Source organism: Mus musculus, chromosome 8, assembly GCF_000001635.26.
Source record: "Mus musculus strain C57BL/6J chromosome 8, GRCm38.p6 C57BL/6J".
Classification (NCBI taxonomy): Eukaryota; Metazoa; Chordata; class Mammalia; order Rodentia; family Muridae; genus Mus; species Mus musculus.
The window spans coordinates 127,670,578-127,691,029 of NC_000074.6; the positions used below are offsets into that span (position 1 = coordinate 127,670,578).

General features: G+C 44.1%; 1 long non-coding RNA gene across 2 annotated transcripts; it reads right to left on the reverse strand.

Annotated features, from left to right (window-relative positions):
* Positions 1-6,488: 6,488 nt before the first annotated feature.
* Positions 6,489-20,231, reverse strand: Gm32532. Of its 2 annotated transcripts, XR_388233.1 has the most exons (4): positions 20,078-20,231; positions 19,838-19,901; positions 7,418-7,636; positions 6,489-6,935 (listed from the first exon to the last, which is right to left on the reverse strand). It is a non-coding gene; the product is annotated as a predicted gene, 32532 (long non-coding RNA). The 2 variants fall into 2 exon arrangements; XR_879379.1 differs by lacking the exon at positions 6,489-6,935 and having other exon boundaries at positions 7,364-7,636.
* Positions 20,232-20,452: the final 221 nt, after the last annotated feature.

The window sequence follows — 20,452 nt, forward strand, 5'->3', positions numbered from 1 at the left end:
TTGTGGCTGGAGCCATGGGGTCCTTCCATTCATATTCTTTGGTTGGTAGTTTAGTCCCTGGAAGCTCGTGGGGGTGGGGGTGTTTTCCTGGTAGTTGATATTGTTGTTCTTCCTATGGGGTTGCAAACCCCTTCAACTCCTTCAGTCCTTCCTCTAACTCCCCCCTTGGGGTCCCCCTGCTCAGTATCAGGGAGAATCTTAACCTTGGGTATTTTGGAGCATGGGAATACTGCCTATAAATGTCCATTTTGGTTGCCATTTTCTTCCATTTCTGAAGAGTGTTTTTCGCTGGTTTGCAGCTTTGGGACACTTTTGAGAATTCAGCCGCTGGTTCTAACTGGTCCTTTCTTATTGTTCTCTAGATTTTTCTCTTTGATTTTGTTTTTTCTATAGCTTATGTGTGAAGGGAAGGCGAGAGTCCTTTCATTTACTCTGCTTGGGCTTACCGTCCTTCTCACACCTGTAATTCTAAAAAAAGTTGGGCCTATTACTCCAACGTTTCTTTCTTTCTTTCCCTACTTTCTCTTTTGGGGCAGCAAATAAAATGTATTATAGATAACTCAGTCTGTTTTAAACTCTTAGTTTCTGTTTTACAATTAATCCGTGATACATTTTAGATACATCCTCAGAATCTTAGCATTATAAGAATCCTAGCATTATATTCACAATTATCTGATAAACCTAATATCACAGTCTCCTCCTGTGTGTGTGTGTGTGTGTGAGAGAGAGAGAGAGAGACAGAGACAGAGAGACAGAGACAGAGAGACAGAGAGACAGAGAGACAGAGACAGATTGCTTGCTAGTGGGTGTATGAGTTAGGGAGTATGTATGAGTAGATGTGTTGGCCTGGTGGCACAGAGGCCATTATGTAATGGCCTATAGCCCCAGGCTATGAAGGAAAAACAAAACAAAAAACTTTACAAGATGACTAAATCACACACCAGAGAAAGCAATACAATGAAGAGGGACAGTAAATTAAAGATGTGAAAGTCTGTGGCTGGTGTAACACAGCACAACGCTTTCCAGGAAACTTTCATATGGGAAAGAAGTCATTCTGAAATAATGATTAAAAGTCTAGTTTAGGACCCACTCAAGCCAGCAGTCAGCTATTGTCATTATCAAGTGCTGGGCACTGTATACAGTATTATCACTATGTTCTCTGTGTGTATGTATTTGTGAGAGTGTATGTAAGTGTGTGTGCATGTGTTTATGTGTCTGAGTGTGGAGGTTAGAGATCACTCTGCAATGTCATTTCTCAGGTACTATACACCTTATTATATATATATATATGTGTGTGTGTGTGTGTGTGTGTGTGTGTTTGTGTGTGTGTACAGAGTATGGACATGGGAATTATGGAAATTTCAGTACCACAGCACATGTGGAGGTCAAAGGATAGATGAGTGGAGCCAGGTCACTCTCCCCCACCTTCATGTGAGTTCTAGTGATTGACTCATGTGGTCAGGCTCACAGAGCACATGCCTTACCAAGTGCATAATCAACTCATTGGCTTCATCTTATGATTGAGATGAGGTCTCTCACTGACGTGGAACATGCCACTAGATTAGGCTAGCTTTCCAGTGAGCCCCAGGAATCCTCCTGTCCATACCTTCCAAGTGTTGGGAATACAAGAGGCTACCACCACACCTGACTTTTTAAATATGGGTTTTGGGGACTCAACTCATGTCTTTAAGTTTGCAGGGCCAGCACTTTATGGACTGATCTGTCTGTCTCCCCATCCCTGTGCACAATGCCTTTTTACAGCTGGCAGTGCAATGAGGTTGTTTCAAAGCATGACCACACACGTGTGAGCATCCTGTTGAGTAGTGAGTAACAGTTGTGATGTCACTAGACTATGGGACTTTGGCAGTCCCAACATAATCCTGAAGGTCCATCACCATATATGTGGTCTGTTCTTGACTAAAATGTCAGGAACTCTTGACTAACCCTCCCTTCCACTTTCTGACATTCATGGTTTAGGGAAGGCAAATAGCCTATCTTAGAGACATTTTACTCAGGGTCTGTGGGAGGAGGCAAAGACAACTGGTGTAAGAGTTGGGAGAGACCATCGTGACGTAGATGCCTTGTTGTTATAGCATGGCCTAGAACAATGCTCTGAATCTTGGGTTACACAAGTATGATACACCACATATAAGACAAGGTGAGAGAAAACACAGCCTGTTAGTGAGGCCACATGGAAGCATTCGTAGATATTTTTTGACCTAGGAAATATTTTGAAAGACAACCAAGAACTTTCACACACAAAGCCCCCCCCCCCCAGCTAACAATCTATATGAAAGGGACACCTGAGTCCCCCATGCCTTAGTCCTCAAACTAGCCAGGCATGTGCCTAGTTCATTGAGGCTTCTGGAGAGTTCTGTGAGTAAACAAATCTGCTCAAATGACAAGTTGCCAAAATGTTATATTATATGAGCATCTATACAACCATGTCTGCTCTGCACACTACAGATCCATGGAAGCTGAGGGAAGACACAGTTGTGGGACCACTGGATTATATTAATCTTTGCTTCTGTGATTCTTGACTCCAGCTCTATTCCAAGTCCACCCCAGCAGCCAGATTATTATCCAGAAAATGTGGGAAAGCAGAGTTTTTCACAGTCTCTTATAGAAGGTGAACCCTGAACAGGATTCTGTTATTCGTTCATCAAACACATGAGGGAATGCCATCTTATTGGTTTTTTTTCATCTTGTCATTTTTTTGTAGTTAATAGTTGCGTTTTATTTTTCTTGTTCATTCATTTTCATCTGTGTGCCTATGTACATATGTGTTTGAATATATGTGGAGGCCAGAGGTTAACAACAAGTGTCTCCTTCATTCTTTCATTCTGCACCTTATATTTTAAGACAGGCTCTCTTATTGAAGCTGGAGTTCACTGACTCAGGTTGACTGACTGGGCAGCATGTACCAGCATCCTTCCATTTCCACCTCAATGCTGGGATTACAAACATGCAAGGACTCTGAGGATCAAACTCTGTTTCTCATGCTTACATGGCAGGGACTTTATAAACTGTGACACCCCCCCCAACCCTCTTCATTTCAATGAAGCCCAGGATGGATTCAAACTCACCATGTAGCCAAAAATAACCATGAACTCCTGATCCTCCTGCCTCCACTTCCCAGGAGCTGGGCTCACAGATATAGACGGCTGACTGTGCTTAACTAATAGTTTATTTTTTCACTTCTTCCATCTTTGCTTCTGCTAAGAAAACATACTTATTTTGAAAACATCTATCATGGATTAAGATATCATGGGGAGGGTGAAATAAGGAAGCAGCAAAGTTAGACATGTCCAAGCTGCCAGAGTAGGACAGGTCAAGTCACTGGCAGAAGAGAAACTGAGCTGAGGTCTCAGAGCCAGTTACGGGCAATCTCAATGCAATAGTTAAGGACTCTGTAATAGTCCCTTCTGGAGGTGGCAAAGGGGGGTTCTGACTCATTCCTAGGTCTGGATAAATAGGCCATCCAAGGGTCCTAAGTGGGATGGCCAGGAGATAAGACAAGAAAGAGGACAAAGGCTGGGACTGGGAGGTCTTGCACAAGCTGCCTTATGCTAAACAAGCTGATTAAGAAGTACAGCATTTTATATGTTCCAGGGGAGAAATGGGACAGAGCCAGCAGAAAGCTATCATACAATGGGATGAAGTCAGCGGGAAGCTAATCAGACAGTGTTACACAAAGGGAACACAGGATATCTTGGGACTGATAATCATAGTCTTTTAGGGTAGGAAGAGTTGGGGTTACAGGATCTGAAGCTACAGCTTTGCCAAAGCTTTGGACCCAGGCCATTCCTGACTCTGTACCACCCTGGTTCTTTCTCCATTCATTAGGGACTCAGGGGAAGCCTTGGGTAAACCCAGCCCTCAACAGGGTCCCTCCTTAAAGATCAGCTGGTGATGAATGGCCAAAGCTGAGTCTCCAAAAGCAAAAATCCAAACCACCCGCAAACTCTCTGTCCCTGCAATGGAAAGCAGGAAAGTGTTTGCTGGCCATGGAGAGACTCTGGAGAAGGAGATGCTGTGCATTGGGTGACATCTTCCTGCAGCATCTCTCCCGAGGCCTGGAAAAGACCACACAGTGTCCAGGTACTCTAGAGACAGAGTGAGTGCCTCCCCTCCTCCAGGCACTCCATTCTCTAGTATCGCTGACTCCCAACCCTGTGTAGGAGTGAGTCCCTCTCACCTCCACATCCTCCTTTCCTTCCTCACCTTTCTTTTGTCACATGCACGTGTGCTAATGCATCTGGAGGTAAGCGGTCAACCTTAACTGACATTCCTACAGAACTATTCGCTTTGGTTTTTGAGATATGTTTTATCATTGTCCCAGAGCTCACCAATAAAGCCAGGCTGACTGTGAGTCCCAGGGATCCTGTACTTTACAGAGCCAGTTCCCCAAGCCATGGGTGTCACTTCTGAGTGAGGACTTATCAGATGTGCAGTCATGACCTAAACCCTCGATGCTCTAACTATGGTCTGCAAAATAAAAATGTCAGCATCACCGGGGGCCCACCTAGACATCCAGAACACAGGCCTGGGTGGCACCAAGGGAATTCTTCTTTCCTGAGACAGAAGGGCTAGCAAAGGAAGCCAGAGCCTCAGGGTGGACACTGCTACGAAGTGCCTGTGCCTCTATGTGTGAGCTGGGAGTTGCTGGAATTTTCCCCTTTGATGTAATGAGATAAATATATCATTGGGATTCTTCCACTCCATCTTCACAAGATAGTTCCAGAAATAAAGAGTTATCCATAAGCCTTAGGAGAGTCGAGATGACAACTTCTGGGACATGGAATCTTGGTCCAAATGGGATTTTTTTTTTCCTTGCTGGTGTTACTAATTAAGATTCTCTTCAAAACTAGGCCAGCCCATGTTCTTCAGTTGGCAGTCTGCTCTGAATCTCTCTGTAAACACGTAGTAGCTTGTACAAACAGGGGAGGCTTTACTTTCCCATCCTAAAGAGGGCCTGAAATAAATCCCAGACAACTCTTGGAGTTTGCCTTGCTATAAAAATAGTGGAATTCATTGAGAGCTGCCTCATCCCACTCAGACAGGCTGGCCGGCTAATTGGCCCTGGGACCAGCTTGGGGTGCGTTGGCTTTACCCAGTCTGTTTTACCCAGTCTGTCTTCGCTTTGCATTCTGGGTCTTCAAAGCTTTACACTGAGATGATTCTAGTGTTCATTCTAGTCTAGTGGAAAGAGAGACTGCATAGCATTCAGTCAGGCCTGGACCAACCTTAGTTCTATATCCAACTTTGCCTGGTGTCTTCAAGCTTTTGTTGATACAATGGTCAGTACTCTTACCTCTGTATCATGGATAGGATATATTATCCAAGTCTCCCCTGTTGATACCAGGGGATGTAGTTGAGGTGGCTCTTCAGTCTAACATGGTGCAAAGCTAGACTGAGCTAGGCTAGGAAAGATAGAAGTGAGTCTCCAACTCAGCTGTGAGCTTTGACTGTGATCACTGTCTGTGAGCAACCAGCATGCTCTGAGTGGGTGGAGATCTATTCTCACTTGACACTTGCCTGACTCCCATCCTTGCTGGCCTTCTTTTGAGGAGACAAACGTCTGCCTTTCCTGCTTGTCATGTTCACTTCTGCAGATTCAGAAGCTAGACAAGTACCTGACACATGGTGGGTTTTGCTAAATATTTGATGATTGACACATGGCTTTGAGTATGCAGCTTTTGGGGTAACAAGTGGAAGCAATTCCACTTTGAATGATGTAATCACCCACTTCTCTGCCAATCTTACAATGTCTGCAAAGTCCCTGTGCCACAGTCCCTTAGGAGGTCTTTTCAGTACCTGAGCTGATCAGAGCATTGTTGCTTGTGCTAATAGTAACTGCTTATTTATCAAGTCAGAACACAGAGGCTGAGATACAGCTGAACCCAGGTTACCTACATCCTATAAACAGCATTAGCTACTTCTCATCGGTGTGGAGAAATGGCAAACAAAGCAACTTCAGCAAGAGGGGCTTCACTCTGGCTCCCAGTTTGAGGGTGTTCTGTCATGAGCAGATGTCATGGGGACAGGGCATCAGGCAGCCGGACACATTGGATCAGTCAGTAGACAGGAGCCAAACGATGCTGGGTTCTGGTCACTGGGGTCCTTTTTATTCAGCCTGGGACTCTAGCCACAGGGTGCTGTTGTTCATACTCAAAGGGAGTCTTCCTTGCTGAGAAGAACTCCCCCATCTATAAACACACCTAGAAGTCTGTTTCCATGGTGATTCTAAACCCCAGCAAGTTGAAAATGAAGATCAACCATCAAAGCAGGCACAGGGATTGCCACTTGGAATCCGCTAACAGCTAACGCTAAGTAAGTACAGGCCCTCTCACGACACTGCAAGCATTTTGACTGAGCTTTAACTGCTCAGGGCCCACACACATCCTGTGTCCAGATGTTCAGTGCACTCATACAGGAAGCAAAGAAGGGTGAGGTCCTCAGATTTTGTTTAATAATATTAGCTAGGAAGGGGAGTCAGTGGCTACAGTTAGGGAGGAGGTGGAAGGCAATGTGGAAGGCAATGTCACCTAGGCAGGTACGGACAGGTGTTGCATGTCTCCTCCGTGCTCACGGTTTGTGGAGCAGGAGGACCGGGGTCATATTATGCTGTAATGGTTGTCATTGTCTGCTCTTTCCACCATGTAAGTCTTGGCAGATAACCTAGAGGTCCAAGTGCAGGGCAGGGCTTCACCCCTGTTTCCTTCCCAGAGCAAGACAGTGATGTCCTGTCCAAACACTGCAGTGACTGTTCCGTTGGAAGGTGCTCACTGCAGGATAGGGTACTTCCTTCTGATCCTGAAGATGCTGACTATCCATCCAGACTCTTCCAAGAGACCTTTCTTGCCAAAGGAGTTGGCAGACTTTCCTGAGTGACTTCCTGTCAAGATGGCAGACTGTGCTATTCAGCAATCTAACTGTTGAAAATAAGTCCATTTTGTGTATGAGCATGTGTTTGTGTATGTGATGTGATGTGGGGTGTGTGTGTGTGTGTGTATGTGTACATGTGGAGGTCAGAAGACAATTTTTAATGTTATTCCTTAGGCCCCATCCACCTCATTGTTCAGACAGAGTCTTTTACTGAACCTACAGCTCTGCAAACATCCCAAACTGGGATCCACCTGTCTTTGTCTTCCCCAGTGCTTAGGTTGCATGTGCTCCCCACTGCACACATTTTTGTTTGTTTGTTTTGGTTTTTTGTTTTTTGTTTTTGTTTTTTGTATGTTAGTTCTGCCTCAGGTCCTCATGTTTGTAAAGTAAACACTTTTCTGACCTAAAGTCATTTTTAAAAAATAAATCTGAACATTTTGCATGTGTACGGGACATAGTAGTATATGTCTGTAACCTCAGACGGAGGATGCTGGGAGATTGTGAGTCTGAGGGCCCTCTGGAGGCTTACCTACACCTGGAGCGAGGGAGAAAACGTACATTCCAGCTGAGTGAGCATGCTCAAACACCTCCATCTGCAGGTGGGTAGGACGCTGTCCCTCAGAGAATATTTCTGACTCCTGTGGTTATATCAAAGCATTGGGCCACTCTGAAGCTCTCAAACAGCAACTTGCAGCATAGATGCCAGCCTCCGACGTACGGTAATGACAATTGCTGGTATGTACTGCACCTGCAGATGTAATGCTTAAAATTAAAGTTGTCATCCCGATGTGCTGACCAGGCATGGTGGCTAATATTGATAGTCAGCTCCACAGGATCTAGAATCACTGACAAGACAATCTTCTGGTCATGCCTAGGAAGGATTATCTAGACTGGATTAATTGATGTGCTCCAAACCCATGCTCCATCCCTTGGGCTAGGACCCTGGAGAGGATACAAAGGAGAAAGCATCCCTCGCTTTCTGCTTTCTGACTGTGAATGCACAGTGACTAGCTACTCACACTCCCACTGCCAAGACTTATCTGCCCCAATGCACTGCACCCTCAAACTGTGAGTCAAACAAAACCTGCCTGCCTGCTTTCTTTCCTTTCTTCCCTCCTTTCTTCCCTTCCTTCATTCTCCCTTCCTCTCTTCCTTCCCTCCTTCTCCCTTCTTTCCTTTCATTCTGCCTGCATGCCTTCCTCATTTCCTTTCTTCCTTCCATCCTTTCTTCCTACCCTCCCCCTTCCTTCTATTCTGCCTTCCTTCCCTCCTCTCTTCCTTCCTTCTTCCCTTCCTCCCTTCCATCCTTTCCTTCCTCCCTTTTCTCCTTCCCTCCCTTCCTTTTTTCATTCTTTCCCTTCTTCCCTTCCTCCCTTCTTCCCTTCCTCCCTTCTTCCCTTCCTCCCTTCCCTTCCTCCTTCCCTTCTTCCTCCCTCCCTCCTTCCCTTCTTCCTCCCTCCCTCCTTCCCTCCTTCCTTCCTTCCTTCCTTCCTTCCTTCCTTCCTTCCTTCTTTCTTCCTTAAACTACTTTTGCCTGGTATCTTGTCACATCAAGAAAGGTAACTAACACAGATGTTTATAGAGTGAGAAGATATTTATACAACTTCTAATTATTCTGCTCAAAATGTTAATTGACTACTAAAGGTAAGAGAATCAGAGAAATGTCAGAGACACTGGCAGATACTGCCATCAAGACAGCAGTGAGCCTCTCCATTAATAGGGTCACAGGAGTGCATAGCTCTTGGTAGGATGTTCTACAATCCAGAGCAACTTCTGTCATGTCCTGCCAAAAACATGATCACCATAGTCCAGAGGATTAGGGCCCTGGAAGTCAAGCAGCAATGGAGGAACACATCCAGGCAAGAGGCTAAGGCAGCATGACAGCGACATGTAAATGTAGTTGTATTTGTGTTACAGCCTTGTCCCAGGCCAGGCTGGGATGGGAATGAGGTCAAAAACAGGATTGGAGAAGCAAAGCTGTTTATTTTCTATCTCTTTTCATGTCAGTTCTTCTTTCCTTCCTTCTTTCCTTTCTTCCTTCCTTCCTCCCCTCCTCCCCTCCTTCCTCCCTCCCTCCCCCTCTCTTCTTCCTTCCTTTCCTTTCTTTTGGACACAGGTTCTTATTTTGAAGCCCTGGTTAGCTTCAAATTCCTAATCCCTCTGCCTTGACCTCCTAGGTTCGTATTTTGTAGCCCAGACTAGTCTCAAACCCCAATCCCTCTGTCTTGGCCCCCTAAGCCTGTGACTCCATATACCACCACACACAATATAATTTTAAAATCATAGTTTTGGTGAGCATGTTGTCAATGTAGGAGATAGGGGGAACACAAATTAAAATGCTACCCATGAGTCTTCTTTGTAGGAAACAAGCTAATATATCAGAAATCATGGAAAATGTGGTTTGTGGCTGACTTGGTCTCAAGGAATTCTCACAAAGATAAGCATTATAGCTCCAGAACTTTCCTGTAATTTTGAGATTGTTTCAATTTTTCATTACAAAGAATCTGTAAGGAAGGTAAATTCTACAAGGATGTTGTAAATTAATACACGGTGTGGCTTTCTAGTGAGTGATTCTAAGCCAAAAGCTTTACAGAATCTTCTAGGGATTTTTGCAAACACACACATACAGCCCACATACAGCTGTGGCCTCTGTTTGTTTGTTGAGAGGGTTCCAGCAGAGAAGTGTGGAAGCTGAGCCATGGAGCAGGCCAGTGCTCACTGGCATCTGTCCCTAAAGAATGTTTCATGGGACATTTGCTGGCTCCTCTTGATACATTAGCTCTTTGTCTTATTGCAACAACAGAATACCTGACTGAAGGGAGGCAGGAGCCATTCCATCAAGGCAGGGATGGCACAGCAGGTGGAAGCTTGTGTGGGAGGGGCTTGTGTGGGGGCTTGTGTGGGAGGGGCTTGCGTGAGAGGGATTTGAAATGTTTGTTCCTGTCCTCACTTCCTTTTTTTTTTCTTTTTTAAAGTCTGGACACGGTGCTGGGTGTCCCTGTTGACATGTTGCCTCCTCAGTAGTCAGAGAGAATATGTGTGGATGCAGAAAGAGAAGTATTAGCTACAAGCATACATGCATTTGCTACTGTACTCATTTCGGTATTGTTTAAGCATGGCACTGTTTTGAAGGCCTAGAGTGGTCACAGCAACACTCTTCCCCACCCCACCTCTACCCGCTGCTCCAATCCAATGTTCTGGAGTTTGTCCTGGCTCTAGCTTCTCTTCACCTCACAGCAGTTAGAACCTTGAGTCCATAGTCACTCATGCATTTGTTACTAGTTTTGTGCTGGCTCATTTTGACTGTTAGAATCTCCATGGAAACACACCTCTGTGTGTATGTTAGTGAGGGAGTCTCTAGAGAAGTTTATTTGAGGAGGAAAGACCCATTAGTCTTTCTCTATCTCTCTATCGTATGGGGTGGAGTTCTGGGGTCAATGGGCAACCAGCCTCTCTCTCCTGGCTCACATCACCACCCATTTCAGAACAGGGTACCTGGTGCTCTAATCTGTGAAATCAAACAAAGTATTTGGCCAAATTTTCCAAGAATAGTGGCATCCCTGAACGGTTGTTTTTATACCACTTCTCTCAGGAATATGACCAACCTACAGGTAATGTAAGTTGGTGTAGTTTAGGGGATGCCCCTTGAGGTGGGAGGAATGATAACTTTGTAAATTCAAAATCCTCTTCATTGTTGACCTTGGCTTCCTTGTCCCCTGACCCCCCCCCTTTATACAAAACACTCTGAAAGTATCAGAAACAAAAATTGACCTAAACTGCCCCAGACATTACCCTGACAAGCAGGAGGGCTCTCATTCCACAGACACCCAAAGCTGACTCACAGCTACACCTCGGTCCCCATTTTCCTTCTCCTCCATCTTCACACCCAAGTCCAGTAAAAGCCTGTCCCCTGCCCAGCCTCTGCACCTTCCCTCAGCCTTTGACATGGTATCCTGAAGAAAGAACTTCCAGCTACTGAATTTACACCATTTTCCAGCTGGGTTTCAGATGTCATCTTAAAATTCCACTCACACTGTGAGAGGAAACAGTTTCAGCAAAATAAAGGGGTGGAAAATCTATTTCCTTCTCGGGCCCGTAATTCCCACCCTGCCAATTCTCAGTGAATCAGAGAATCAGCTCAATAGACATTAGCTAGAATGACCTCCGGAGGTATCAAAGAAGATGTTTGAAACACGGCATTAGGCCTCTCAAAATGGCCAAAAGAAAGGATTTTTGGATAGACTTACCATAAAGAGAGGACCAGAAGTTTAACAAGATAGATGTGTTAGTTTTTGCAATAAGTACTGTACATCCTAAGTACATAGACCACGTTCACTAAAGGATAAAGAAAAATGTGTGTGTGTGTGTGTGTGTGTGTGTGTGTGTGTGTGTATGTGTGTGTGTGTGTGTGTGTGTGTGTGTGTGTGTGTGTGTGTGTGTAGACCAGAGGCTAACCTTATGTGTTGTTCATCAAGTGTTGTCAATCTTATTCTCCAGGGTCTATTAATGGTCTGGGCTTGCTGATACACTAAGCTCCCTGGCCATGAAGAATTAAGTCTGCCTCTCTAGGACACACAACTTTACCAGTACCTTGGAGAGGGAGGCAGAAGGAATGTGAGTTCAAAGTCAGCTTTAGCTCCATAGTGACTTTAAGGGTTGTATGTCTTCCCTTCAGTGTGGAAACAGGTTATCAGCCAGTGCCAGTTTTTCAGGGAAGCTGGCCCTTAGTTTCATAACTTTCAAGGAGCAAAACTGATGGAACTTGTGTGTAGAAAAGTGTTAGTTAAAGTCATCTCAGTCACCAGTGTCCAGAGAAGCCTGTGAAAAAATTCTCAGAGCAGTTATCTATATAGTGTGGTTATGGTTCTTAGCAGCTCTGATACATTGGCCTGGTATGACAGTGCACAACAGGTCTGTGCTCCATCTATAAACATTTTCCTGTCATTGGCCAGGGTAAGCTGGCTCAGCAAGAAGGATTCAGTCTTGGACAAGTGGCATACCCACATGATGGTGGCTGGGAGGGTTGGGGGATGTGGTCTTGTCTATGCTGATAGCTGGGAAGGTCAAGGGGTATGGTCTCATACTTGTTGTCTGCTTTCTTAGAGTCTCTTCTTTAAGTCTGATCATTCCCAGGTTTAATGGAAACTGATATGATCTTAAGACAAAGCAATTTGGAGACACCAGTTCCACGGTTCAAGACTGAATAAGAGTAGCGGCCATGGAAACAGCTCAGTTTGTGAAGTGCTTGCCTTGCAAACACAGGAGCAGAACCCATATGAAAAGGCCAACTATAATGGTGTACACTTGTAATCTTAGTGTTGCTGAGGTAGGGATACTTACAGTCCAGGCATTCCAGTGTAATCATCTCAGGCTAATGAAAAACTCAAATCCTGAAGAGTGATACTTAAAGTGGTCCTCTGGTGCACACACACACACACACACACACATACACATACACAAATGTACTAGCACTCCACACATAAACATAAGTACCTGTACACACACTAACACAAACACATACTAAATAAAGGAAGGGAGAAAGGGGAAGGTATGAAGGAAAGGAATAAAAGAGTGGTTGATGGTCATCTGGTCTCATAAGTAGTCCTTCTCTTGGCTAGTTCACAGACCCGCACTTCTGTCTTTGGACAAGCCTTAGAACGCTAAGATACTTAGAAAAGTATCCAACCTCTACCAAGCAATTGAACCCTTGACACTTTGATAACAGCATTTTCTGGGATATTTGGTCACATTACTTGTTAATGTAGACACCAAGAAGAGGACTCAGAGGTAGGAACATTTTGGCTTGGAAAAAGTAGCATGAAGAGATGCCAGGGGACCAGGCTTTGCTCAGAGTACCTCTGAAGAGATGCCAAGAGGCCAGCCTTCCTTGGGAGACCTCCAAACAGACCCGAGGAGCCTGCTTTCCCTTAGAGGGTCTCTGAATTACTGTCATCTTTCAACCATCAGATTTTCTGGTTGTGCACCATGATTGGAACGTTACAACTTGAGTCCTCATCCCAGGTCATCTCTCATGGAGTTGGCCTGCGTCCCTATCCTCTGCCCAGTCCTCCTCTCTGGGTTCTCCTTGACTGGAGAAGGAAACTGCATTCATGGTGAGAGAGATCCACCAGGTGCAAAGAAACATTCACAGACTTGGGCAGGCTTGATGGCTCTGTAAGTAAAGGTGCTTGCAGCCAAACTTGGTCAGCTGAGTTCAATCCCTGTGTCCCACATGGTGAAGGAAAGAGCCAACTCCAAGTTGTCTTCTCATTCTCACTTTACAAAATGAATAAAAATTAAAATAACAAATGTGTTTAAACTTTTGGTCTCTAATCTCCATCAGGATATGAGAGCCAGGCAGAGTAAAGAAAGCTCCTTTGGGTGTGGGTATTCCTACAGGTATCACACATGGCTCATCTTCCACAGAAAAGTCTCTGTGGATCTGAGATAGGAGTTGGGTGACATTTTGCCTTCAGGGGTCTGTGTGAAGGAAACAACACACAAAGTTTTCATTTTAGCTATGATGGCTGTGACTCTGGAAACAAGGCAGCCCTGGTGAAATCCCAAGGAATAGGGGATCTAAGGCAATGAAACTTTGAGTCTGGAGGAGGGAGAAACTGTGAACATCCAGGCACATACATGGGGCCGTCTGCCTTTGTCTCCATAGTCTGGAGAAGGAACTCTTTCATTGATGATCTGAGATGGAGACTTATTGGCTGAGTTTGTGGGAAAGCTTTGAACAAGATAAAGGAGGAGACATTTAGACAACATAAATTTAAAAGGTGACGTTGCTGTTGTTGTTGTGATAAGATACCAGAAGACAGGAAAGGATCATATTCTGAGATCTCTGCATGCCTGACTGTGCGAAGGGGGCAGAGCACATGGTGCTGGCCCCGTCTCCATCTGTGACGCTGACTGAACAGCTCAGGCCCACGCTGTATGTGTGGCAGATGGCCAGACTGCTCTCAGAGTGCAGGGTATGTATATGGTATTTACATAACACAAATATGCCCTGAGCAGCTGCCTGCCTGTCTTCCTGACAAAGTGGGAGACACAACCTCCTGAGGTCAGCCACCTGGGGTGTTGTTGTGCCACCCCATCTGATGTCCACTGAAGTAGACAGATCAGCAGATTCTAGTCTCAGATACCCCTGTGCAACCTGTGCCCTAAGAAGCCAACATTCACGTGATCCAAGAAGCCAACATTCACGGCTGTGTTTCTCATGCTGGTAGACCCAGAGCCTTGCACATGTAACGAAAGCTTTCTCCCTCAAAGCCACACCTCAGCCCCCATCCTTGCCCCACTTACTCTTCAATCACATTAAGTTGTACTGTTGCGAAGACAGGTTGGAGCTGAAGAGGTCTGGAAAGGAAGTATGCCCATTGATCTCAGTGAATTGAATTTGATACTCCCAAGAATGTAGCCAGACACAGGGTCCTGTGTCACATTTTTAACTTCAGGAGACCAAATCTCCCTTACACTTCCTCTAATCTATAGTACTGTCATGTTAAAGGACCTGATTGAAAAATGGTATGTGACAAGAAGCTATGTAGGAGAGGGACTTTTACTGAGAACTGAATGTGAAATGCATGGCCAAGGTTTCTCTTGAGAATGTAATACCTCTACAGTATATACATACACTACAGTATACTTAGAGCAGTGTATGTATACTATAGAGTCTATACAGATTTTGTGGTAGGAAAGACTTCACCAGTGTCCTTTGGTGGACATTCCAGAATCAGGTGGTCGTTATCATTTGAGTGCAACCAAGTGATGATGGTGACAATCAGGGTTCCCCTAAGAGTGTGAGGATAATGACAGCATTTTGGTATGTGCATTAATGAGGGTACACTAAACTATCAAACAGTCAAAATGTATATGACCTTTTGGCTCTCTGTACAAAAGTCATAGATGCACCATCATCTCCCTAAGCACACAAATCACTTGGTGACTTGAGTAGTCTTAAGAGCTCAGCTGTCCTTTTAAATTGAATGCAGAGGCAGAAGGAGAGCCAATCAGTCTCTCGGCCTTATGTCTATGATCAGAAGGAGGTCACCGTCACCTGGAAGAGTTGCCCTGTACTGTCTGGTAGAGACTGTTTCTCTATAGGGTGGAGGAGTAAAACCAGCCTGGCTTTCTGGAGTATGCAATGATAGTATCTTCTATTTGATGAACACTGAGTTTCCTGCCTCTTTCTTAATTTTAAAGCACTTTTGTGTATGTGTTCTTGTGTGTGTATACATGTGTGTGTGTGTTTGTTCGTACATGTGTGTGCATGTGTGTGTACATGCATGTGTATATTTGAAGACCAGAGTCTAACATCAGGTATCTTTCTCAATATCTTTCTACCTTATTGTTTGAGTCAGGGTATTTGGAACTTGACGATTTGGATAGACTAAATAGCCAGCAAACCCCATGTCTTCCGGCCTTTACCTCCACAGCACTGAGATGGCAGACATGCCATGCCCAGTTTTTTATGAGTGCTGGAGAGATGACCTGGGGTCCTTATTCTTGTGCAGCAAACACTTTATAGACTGACTATCTCCCTAGACCTGCCCCTTTCTTCTGGTTCATAGATACATGTTGAGGGACTTATTCTGTAATTCCCTCATGCTCTGCTGGTCTGAGGACCCTATGCTAACCTTAGGGCTGTCCTTTGCTGGCATTTGTCCTCACAGGCCCCTTGGCTGATCTCTGGTCACCAGGACTGACTGGCTACGTCATGAATATTTCCTTGGTGTATGACTGTGTCTGTATGACTCAGATCATCATGGTCAAGAGCTCTTAGAGCAGGCCCATGCTTCCCTGGTTTTCTTCACGAGAGCGCTAGAAAACTGGTACTCTGCAACTGTAGATCTTTCTCCGTGGGGTATAGGAAGCCTACATCCAGCCAGAGAGTGTCACTTCTAAATTCTTCCAGAGCACTTGCTTAGCAAGCTCAGGGTCTTGTGTTTGATTCTTAACATGGAAGAGGGAGAGGTCAGGAAACTTCAAGATTCTTCTCCTGATGCTCAGAACTATCTGGATTTTACTGTTTATGAAAAAAGTGAGGCAATCTTATTCTTTCATAAGATTTGGGGTCAAACCTGTAGCTGTGTTTTGATTGTGCCCCAGAAGAGATATCCTGGGCAACTTTCCCTTTTTGGCTTCCAGTTTGGACCATGAAGACAAAATTTGAATCATCCTGAAGAGAAATTGCGTGTAATTGTGGAGTGGATGTCCTTTGAGTCCCTACACTCCACCTCAGCACCACTTGCCCTTTTCTGAGCTCGCTCCAGATGTCTTTCCTCCCTCCACCTGTGGCACATTCTTTATCTCTAGATCATCTGTCACAGTCCTGTTCTCTTCAGGACACACTTTGATCATGGTTCTTGGGGAGTCACATGAAACCATTCATCTCTCCTTGAACTGGTTGTGACCCTTTAATTTGCCTCTTGATTTTGCTCCATAAATGTCAACTCTGTTCTTGACTAGACACATTGAAATAAACTTTCCCTGAAGAAGGGGGATTGCATTACGCACTCAAGTGCCTCCTCCTCCATCTTAGCTTGAATAACTCATCACATATTATAAAGCTGGTGTCCAGTGCACATCTGATTCAGTGATTGGCGGGGCGGCTGTACTGATTAGTTTTGTCAACTTGACACAAATAAAAGTAATCTGAGAAGAAGGAAAGCCAGTTGAAGAGTTGCCTAGATCAGATTGGCTTGTGGCCATCTGCTGAGTAATCTTTTAGTTGACAGTTGATGTAGGAGGGTCTACCACTATGGGTGGTATCATCCCTAGGCAGGTGGGTTTACTATAGAGGAAAGGTATCTGAGTAAACCATAGAAGAAAGCCCATAAGCAAGACTCCTCTTGTTTGTTAACATTCTGAATGTTAGAAATTTCAAATTGAAGTGTCACCAGTATGGTTCCTTCTCCAGGAGACCTGCTATTGCCCTGGCTGTGTCCACACCACTTTGGTCTTTTCCTTATTGTGTGATTCTGTAATGATAGTTTTGCTTGGATTTCCTATGAATTCTTGTCGGCATCTACAGCTCATTGAAATAAGCCAGCAATGGGTGATCTTAAGGTCTTCAACCACATCTTCATAGTGTCTTGGCTGTGAAAATCAATTTTCACCTATTAAGACTTGTACACCTCTGAGTGACACCTATTCAGCCTGCCATTGGTAGTTTCTGATACTTCTAATTCATCTCCACTAAGAAATAAAACATGCTACCTGCCAAGCCCAGCTAAGAGATGGGTATCAGTCTTGCCCAGATCCCCCATCTCTTCTAGCTTTTTCTGTCATATCTTATTCTTGGTCCAGCCCCACCCCACACTATCTCTTTGAATCTTCTTTCCATGTGGTTTTACACTGAGGTTTTGATGCACACATGGTTCAAGTACAAGTAAACACAACAACACTTATCATACTAACAAGGATTTGCTTCCTACCAATAAACTACAAAGTTCTACTGTTTGCTTTATTCATAGGCAGTTTGGCTGTGGGCCCCAGTATTTCTCCTTTCTTCTTGAATTGGAGTACTTTGGGCCTCTTTATCTCTTTATAGTACTACACTTCAAGGGGGTTGGGGACCTCATAGGCAGATGCCAAAGCAAAGGGACTTCCTAGAACATATTTAAGTTTCTCCTTTGAGAGATGAGAAGGCTCAGTGGCTTAAACACCCTTAAGGCCTGGTGACCTGAGTTCAATCCCTGGAATGTAAAGAATGGAAGGAGAAAAACCATTCCTGTAAGTTGACCTCTGAGCTCCATAAACACACTGTGGTATTTGTGCATACAAAAACACAAACATATAACTTTTTCCCCCCTCTGGATAATGAGGAATAGTCTATTCAACCTGGATGTCCACCAACATATTAATGGCTAAGGGAAACATGTTACTTACACATAAAAAATGCTATCCAGCCATGAAAAAGCCTCATGTCCTACCATCTGCAGCAACTTGAATGGCAAATAATTACATGAAATGAAATAAGCCGACAGAAAGCTAGGTACAAGACAGATATCTCATGATGCCACTCATACATGGATCTGAGGCAGTTATTCTTGTGGGGTAGAGTATAGAATGATTGTTTCAAGAGGCTAGTGATGAAGAGGTAGGAAGAGGTTGGCCAAGGGCATTGTCCTAGTCAGGGCCACTATTGCTGTGATGAAACACCATGGCCAAAGCAACTTAGAGTTTATTTGGCTTACTCTTCTACAACACTGTTCATCACTGTCAGGACAGGAACTCAAACAAGGTAGGAGCCAGGAGGCAGGAGCTGACCCACAGGGCATATAGGAGTGCTGCTTACTGGATTGCTCCATCTGACTTGCTCAGCCTGCTTTTTATAGCACTCAGGACCACATGCTCAGGAATGGCACTTGCCCACAATGACTTGGGCCTTTCCACATCAAGAACTCATTAAGAAAATGCTCTATATGCTTGTCTACAGCCTGATCATATGGAGGCAATCTCTTGATTGAAGTCCCTTTACATGAAAATGAGCTAGCACAGGCATTAAGGCAGAGTTGGGAAGGAGTAAGGACTTCTTGTATGTTCTGCACATCTAGGGGCTCTAGATGTGATGTGCACTTCTCAAGAAGCCCAAAGAAGGCTTCTGAATGCTTCTACCATAAAGAGGTAACGAGTGTTTGAGGAGATAGCAGCAATAACTCGTGTTAAACTATCACCTGGGCTCCATTAACACGTGTAGTTTTTGAATGTATATGTGTCAGTTAAAAATACTTTAGAGAAGGTTTACACTGAGCTGTTTTCTACCAAGGTTTTGTGAGCTGTTCTAAAGATAAAAACTTTATGCTGTATGATTAGAACACAAACATATTCATGATAGATAGAGTGCCAACAACAGACCAAGGGAACCATTAGAGTTCAACTTGGGGAACCAATGATATTTGGAGGACTATTGACAGAAGCACAGAATAGAAAGCCAACTATAGCAAAGGTGAGTGACAGCTCTTGAAAGCTGTACCCCTAGAACATCTCTACATAGCAGCCAGTTCCACCAGAATCTCTTCCTCTGCAGTTAGCCTTGGGCAGAGCTGTGAATGTTCAGCCTTTTGTTTTATGAGCCTTTTGAGGTTCCTTAACTTCCTGGGTACTGTCTTCATCCTCCTCCTTTCTCCCTTCAGTGCAGAAAGTTTTACTTGGAGGAAATCACTACACAACAGAGGAAGAACAGAACTTCTAATAATGAATAGGTGGAGTGGCAAATAAGATCCATGAGTTTCCCTGGGCCTTCGGAACCATCTGCAGGATTTACTTCCCCAGTTCCCCCAGTTCCTGTATGCTGCTCTGTGATTTTTTTACAGAACTGCTCCTTAGAAATGAATTAATTGAAGAAGTCAAAATATCACTATTTGCAGATGATATGATAGTATATATAAGTGACCCTAACAATTCCACCAGAGAACTCCTAAACCTGATAAACAGCTTCAGTAAAGTAGCTGGATATAAAATTAATTCAAACAAGTCACTGGCCTTTCACTACACCAGGGATAAACAGGCTGAGAAAGAAATTAAGGAAACAACACCCTTCACAATAGTCACAAATAATATAAAATACCTTGGTGTGACTCTAACTAAGGAAGTAAAAGATCTGTATGATAAGAACTTCAAGTCTCTGAAGAAAAAATCGAAGAAGATCTCAAAAGATGGAAAGATCTCCCATGCTCATGGATTGGCAGGATCAATATAGCAAAAATGGCTATCTTGCCAAAAGCAATCTACAGATTCAATGCAATCCCCATCAAAATTCCAACTCAATTCTTCAACGAATTAGAAAGGGCAATTACAAAATATATAAAAATACTCAAAAACCAAAATGCCAAAAAAAGAAAATATCTAATAATAAATAAATGAAAAAAAAAAAAACAAAAACACAAACAAACAAAAAGAAATGAATTAATTGTCACTTTGCAAGGTAGAAAAATCTTACCTGGTGCATCATGAAGATTCTGGGTCTTTCCAGGCATTGCTCTTGTGCCTACAATTTTCCTATTCTTACAGAAAAAAAAATGAATACTGTTAAAAATCTTTTCCTCTTGTGTATTAGAAAATAACAGCTACAAAAGAAGTCTTTGAAGAAACTGGAGGTCCAGATAAAGAAATCTGGACAGACAAAGAACGAGAACAGGAAAGTGTCATCTTGGGAGGAGCTGGGTCTGAGACTCCTCACCTGTTTCTATTGCTTGTGAGGAAACCATGAGGAATGTGACACCCTCTGGTCCTTTGGTGGTGACAGGTGGTCTGGAATGGTTGGTGAGTTCTGGTCACTGCCATCTGGGAGTTGGGGACATGAGGATGAATGAGGGACATGGAGAGAGAGGGAGGGAGGGAGGGAGGGAGGGAGGGAGGAAGAGAGAGAGAGAGAGATAACAGAAAGAGAACTGCTTTTTCCAAGCTTTTAATTTAAATCTACTGAACAGTTGGGAGATAATTATGCTAAATACTTTCTGTTTACCCGTTATTATCACGTGGCCATGATTGCGCTCTGTCTCTCTCTTTCACACACACACATATGTGGTTTTCATTCTTATATCTGAATGATAGC